Genomic DNA, 6,879 nt, shown 5'->3' with positions numbered 1-6,879 from the left:
AGCTTAGTGGAAATCGTTGAGCGAGCGCTATTTTAGTACCAGTTAAGGAAGACTTAGATTTGTATTTAGTTTATTTTGTACTCCAAAAGACCTTAGTGTTTTGATCTAGTCGTTATGAAGTTTTAGTTTTTGGCTTCCTAATTTGTGGTGTGTTTCTTTGTTCGAAATTTTGTAGAGTGGGTTTTATGGGCCTTGCCTCGCCCTACGAGTCTCGACCTTTGTTGGTGTGCGGGTTGCTTTGTTGATGCACTGAGTCCCGGCAAGATGGGTTTGGGGCATGACAAAAAGATGTATATATTTATGAACTAATATTATTAATAAATATGTTTAATTTCTGGTGACATTTAAAAAGAATAGTTGTTATGAAACAGAAGTAGCTTCATATGGTTAAGACTGTTCAAAATAATAATTGGCATGAACGAAAAAATAAGAGTATTCAGTGACCACTAAAAAAGATATCATTTTCTGTGAGTTAGTTTTTTGGTAAGCAAAAGCTCATTCTTGCACTTTGTACTCCAAGGAAAAGAAAGATTAAGAGCGTCTAATGTTTTCTTTCTTTCAACAAAAAAAAGAGGCATGTGATGAATTAAGGAAAGAAAAAAGATCTCAACAAGAGAGATATAGCGTTAGTCTTTAATTTGGAAGGAGTTTTAGATCATTCACACTCTAGCTCTTGTTAAATAAACATGTGATCAATTATAGACTGAGTCTCTCGCTTTCTAAACCTATGCTTGCAAATTCGGTCTCTCTCTAACTAAGGGGTTATTTTGCATTGTTTTAAATTCCTGTTTTGTGTTTTCAATTTCATTTCATGTTTAGGAAACAAAACTAATGAAAACATGTTTGCCACATTGTTTTCGCTTTTAAATATTTTTGCAACAATCATCATGTTTTTGTAAAAAAAATTAGGTTACAACATTTTTATATTTTCAACTTTTTTGGAAACGTTTTCAAAACCCTTTCTCCTTCCACTATGAAACTCATCCTCTTCTACTCCTCTCTCTCTCTCTCTCTCTCTCTCTCTCTATCTCTATCTCTCTCTCTCCTTTTTGGTTTTTAATTTTGATTTTTTTTAAAATATCAAATTTTTTTTTACAAATTAATACCAATAGTTTAAAAATTAACAATTTTAAGAAGATAATTATAAAAAATATTATTTGGCTGGTCAATATTTTACAAATGGGTTTATAAAGTATAAACAATTATATTTTTAGAAAGTATTTGTGAAAATTATTGTTTAACCCTCTGATTTTTATAAACTAGGGTATAACATATAATATATATAAATTTTGATAAAATTATTTGTGAATATTTATTGTTTGAGAAATTAAATTTTTACTTGATTTTTCAAAAACGTTTATGACTACAACTCCAAAGCCCCTCCCCCTCTATTTTTTTTTAAAATTTGGATGGGTTCAAGTTGAATATATGTATATATAATATAATATAATATTTTAAGGCAAACCCCAAACTCTATTTTAAATTTTTGAGTCAGCAGACCATATATCTTCTTTCTGGTTCCCACACTGACACCAAGTAAGCTACAACAAATGGCTCAAGTTAGAGAGGAAATTGCCACGAAGTTATTGGAAGATTATCAACATGTATAAATTTGTTCTTTTCAAATGGTGCAAATTTTATGAGATATTTTTCACTCATTATTGTATATAAAATTGCATAACTATTATCATGCATTTAGTTATTGATTCTTCATTAAGCATGCATTTTCCGAGCTTTTTTAATGAATTATTCTCACTTTGTGCACAAACTAATTTTTTAGTTACTTTGCATGCAAGAAGTTGGAGACCCAAAACTTTGATGAATTGAGGATGTTCCAAAGTCCAAGAGGACAATGACAACACTTAGTAGGTGGGCCATCTTTTCCATGATACACAACCCACATGTGGTCTGTAAAAGTACCTGGGACCTAGTTTCTGAGATTGGGTATAAAGGACATCAATAAAGGGTTTTTCTACAAGAGAAAAGGCAGGGCAGAAGGGGTGACAGCTGGACAAAGATCAAAGGAGGTTCTAAAGGCTCCAAGAGGAGGAAAAGCTGGAGAAAAGGGCTAGAAACCTAAAGATCGTGTCTTTGTGGGCAACATAGGGAATTTTCCAAGCTCTATTGTGCTGTGCTCTTGAATAGTTTCTGGCTTTCTTGTTCTCTCCTGTACTTAAAACATGGAAGTGTAGAACTTCTCTCTAAGTTTAGGATTAGCCCAAAGTAGTGCTAATTGATGTGCTTGTTTCTTTTGTAAGGATCTTTTATGAATTAATGGTAGATTACTTTGAGTTGGCTTTTGATTTATGTTTGCATAGCTTGTGAGTGTGAAAGCCTTGCTTGCTTTATCTTAGAGATCAAGATCAATCGAAAGGTTATTCTAGATCCCAGAAATTCTAAAGTCAACCCTGAAATTACTGAAAGGTATTTCTTGAGCGTTTATTGTTTAATCATTGAGCTTGATAGGGTTTTGAAAGAGTTCATCTACCACGAAAGTAGGAGATGGTTTAATCAAAATCAACTTGTTGTCTCTTTAAAGAGAGCGGCAAGTAATTAAGGGTTATTACCCTTTATTTTATCTACCCAAACTAAGTAGAGATCCTAGCACATCTTTGATTACGCATTGCGGTGAGTTCCCAAATCTAGGTTTATCTAAATCCGATTTTCAGTCCACAACACTACGTTTCTGCATTACCATTTCTGTAATTTGTCTTGCTAGTTGTTTTTAGTCTTCCATTTATATATCTTTTAATTGCCTAGATAGCCTATTGTTGTAATAGATTAGTAATCACACTTGGTCTTCATGGAATCGATATCTAAATTACTACTTGGCAAAACTGTGCCCTCGCGGTTGTGTAACATTTATACAATACCAATCTATGTAGGAACCAAGGCATAGCCTAATGGTTTCCTACCTTGCTTGTGTTTGAGAGGTCTCAAGTTTGAAACCTCTCAAGCACAATGCAAAAATAAAAAAATAAAAAGGTGCTTGTTGCTAATTTGTCAACAAAAAAAAAATACCAATCTATGTTATTAATTTAATTTAATGATACAATCATGTAAACTAATATAATAGAATTTTGGGATTCTAAATTGGAGTATAATATCAACAATCGCTCACTATGAAAGGATGAAATATAAGTTCAATTAAAAGCAGATATAGGATCCCCTCTCTTATGGAAAAGGGGTGTTCTTTAAGAGTAATCAGTAATTTAATAAAATAACAACATTTAAAATGACTCAATATGACATATAAAAGCACATGGAGGAAGAATTGACACAATCCTAAACTCACAAGTGTGTGCCACTCAACAAATATCTTCCTCTGTTAGTGAACAACATTACCACTAGACATCACGACCAAAAATGAACTTACAGAGAAGAACAAATAACCTAACTCACCCACTAGTATATGGCTTCCGAAGAAGACTTTCCAAACCTCATCTCTAGCACCCCCATATGATGAAAGAAGGGAGAACAACTATGGTACCAAGGTGAAGGAGATCGGGTGATTACGAGTTCAGGGCTACGGAACCGGATAAAATCAAAAGATTTTAATTGTTACCAAAGGATAAGAGCAAGGTTATTTAAAATTTTAAATTCAAAGTAACTAAATATTTAAAATTAAAAGTAATAATAAATATAACAATATCATTATTTAGTATAAACGGCTGAGGTTAGGGATGCAAGTAGGTTGTGGAATCCTAGCTCCCCGCCGGAAGCCGCTCCAAAGGGGCGAGGATTCCTCGAAATAGTCCACCCGCTGGGTGCTGGATGAGGAAAACCCCTTCCCTGCCTAACGGGCAGGGTGGGTTGGGTGGGGAAGGGGAATACTCTCCTCACCCTACTCCCTGTGGGAAATCCCTAAGGGGAATAAGATTCCGCGTGGAATCCCCACAGTAAATACCACACCCCTTGAGGATTTCCCAACATAAAAATTAAATTATATATTTTAATTTTTATTTATTTTAAAAAATTTAATATGAATATAATATTATATTGACCAAATATTTGGTTTTTTGAAAAACAAATTTTTGGTATTTATTAATAATATTTTAGTAAATATGACTTTGTGGTTTAATAGAAATTTAATTTAAAATAGTTGAGTTTAAAATATAATCTTGACAAAAATTTTTTTTTAAAAAAGTTATATATATATGTACCTTATTGTATCCCCAATATCCGGGTTAGCAACCTTGTAACACCGATGCTTAACCCTGATGTAGGGGTTAGTATTTGTGTTGGACGAGGTGGGGATACCCCAACCCCACAAGGATCCTCGTGGGGGAGTGAGTGGGGACAATTTCTCCCCGGTGGGGAATTTTGGGCCGGAGAATCTCCGCCCTGTGTGAAGTGGGGATGGGGATCCCCTACCCAACCCTGCCCTACCTCACTTGCATCCCTTGCTATGATCCTCAAGAATTTTAGCATGTGGTTTTTCAATTACTACTATAAACAATTTTGAGCTAAAACACAAAGGGTGTTTGACCAAGAACTCGACTATATTAAATGAAGGTTTTAATCAGGTAAGCACAAACTGACAAAGTTTGTTTGCATTAAAAATGCTTATGTGCTTTCTCTGCAACACCTATCTAATCTCAACCAAACGTAAAACCTCAATTCTAATATTAAGGGCACAAAAATAAATAGTACAAATGGGATTTTAAATTTTGCTGAGCGATTGTGGCATATCAAGAAATAGTTCAACAGCACAACACTAAAACTAAGCAATCACACATCCTGCCAACTAAAACAACAAGCATTCCAAACAGTTTTTAGGAGCGTCATGTCTAAACATTGAAGACCAAAACGTGGTGCAATATACATTTATCAATCCCAATCATCAAAATTCTCATTATCAGGTCCCGAGATTTCCCATTACCTGCAAATATATATATATATATATTTATATGTATATATATCATGCAATTATTGTTTAATCTACACCATAGTTACTAGAAACACGGTACGATCCAAGTCACGAGAGCGGTACAGATACAAGAAATGATGCTTGTACTGTATCCAATATGGTGGAGGGTAGGCTTAGTTGGTACGATTAATTCAATTCAAAATATAATTAAAAATTACATCCAAATTGGTTATATAAAATACATACAAAATTATAAAACTTCAATATTAATTCAAAATAAAAAAATTGAACAAATTTCTTATGAATTGCATATAATTAACTCAAAATTGAACAACTTTCTTATAAAACATGAGTCCTGATTCAACCTCTAAGATCATCAAATTCTCTAATCAATCTTCATGCTTTTTTGCAAAAATGAGATTGAGCACACCTATAGAAATCTGATCATATCTCACAAATGAAAAGGTTAGAAATTCTAAATTTGATAGAGCCAAAGATAAAATCATCTTCTACAACTTTCTTATATAAATCTATGTCTAATTCAGAATCAAAACCATAAAAACAATGAAAAAACGCTTCAGGGTCTTCATAGAAAACCTACCCGAGGCACCTAAATATAAAGGCTATATCTTACAGAATAAAACTACAAAAATTTTAAAATTTGGTAGTAAGATAATTAAGAGCAATATGAACGATTTCCTTAGTTTGGAGAACAATATGGCAACGAATATTCTATTGCAACACGACCTGAAAATGCCGACTAACTGTTTCCGTCGATCGCACAAAATCTAACTTAATTATTCTATTTTTGACATGGTGGGCTACAATGTTTAAAAACATTGCGGCCATTTCTTCCACCATAGCATTTCTCGTGGCCTGTAATCTACCGGTGGTAGTCAATAGTTCACAAAACCGATGAAAACAAGGCCTATCCATGCATAACTTATTAAAGGATGTTATGTCACTTTCATAAATAACCCGTCTCAAGTATTCATGTTATCTTTGTCGCCTACTTGATGTTGTTTCAATTTTGTATTGAATTAAATGACTTCCATGATGACATCGATTTTGTGCACATACAATGATCATAAGGTTTAAAATGTAAAAGTAACACAAGTACATCAAGAAATACAACTTCACTTCGCTACGATCATCCATATTGGGAATTTCAAGTCCGGCCGTCAAATTGCCCGAAACCTAGATATACATGTCCATGTGTAAAATGCAACTTAATAATCACTCCTCACAAATAAAACCAAGCAACATTCACTCCTCATTATTATTAAGATATACATCATTAAGTTGGTTTATTTTCTTTCTATATTACAGTAGTAAAGATATGGAGAGAAGAAAGAATTATAGAGAAAAAGAGAATAGATTGTAATCTATAAATGCACGACATAGAACCAGGAATACATAAAAAAAAAATAAATTATACCAAAAATACAAAAGCCCCCGATAGAATCATCAATTAAAAGAAAGGAAAAGCCTAAAACTTGCATACAATCTAACAAAGAAACCATAAACATTATTGTTCAAACTAGTTAACAACTGTCCATCCATGAGAAATTATCACAAAAAAAGAACCCCTCACTGGCCGGTGCAAAGATAAGGACAGAAGCAAGATTTGGAAAGAGAAAGAGAATAGATTGCAATCTATAAATCCAAGACAATAACCATGAATACATAAAAAATACAATTAAATTATACCAAAAATACAAAACCCCCCAAAAAAAATTAATTAAAAGAAAGTAAAAACATACAATCTATCAAAGAAACCATAAAACATTATTGTTCAAACTAATTAACAAGTGTCCATCCATGAGAAATTGATAAGTGCTTGAGTATAAGCATTATTAAGTATACTTTTCTTACATTGAGCATCATTTTTATCAGTTTTTATGGCTCATTCGTGTGTATTTCTGTTCTTTTGTGCATTTAGGGTTGTGGAGACAAGGTTGGAAGAAAGGAAGCAAAAATAGATCATGAACGCGATTTTTGAGGAATCT

Source organism: Dioscorea cayenensis, chromosome 6 (assembly GCF_009730915.1).
Source record: "Dioscorea cayenensis subsp. rotundata cultivar TDr96_F1 chromosome 6, TDr96_F1_v2_PseudoChromosome.rev07_lg8_w22 25.fasta, whole genome shotgun sequence".
Lineage (NCBI taxonomy): Eukaryota > Viridiplantae > Streptophyta > Magnoliopsida > Dioscoreales > Dioscoreaceae > Dioscorea > Dioscorea cayenensis.
The sequence above is the reverse complement of the archived record's forward strand: the minus strand, read 5'-3'. Positions refer to the sequence as shown.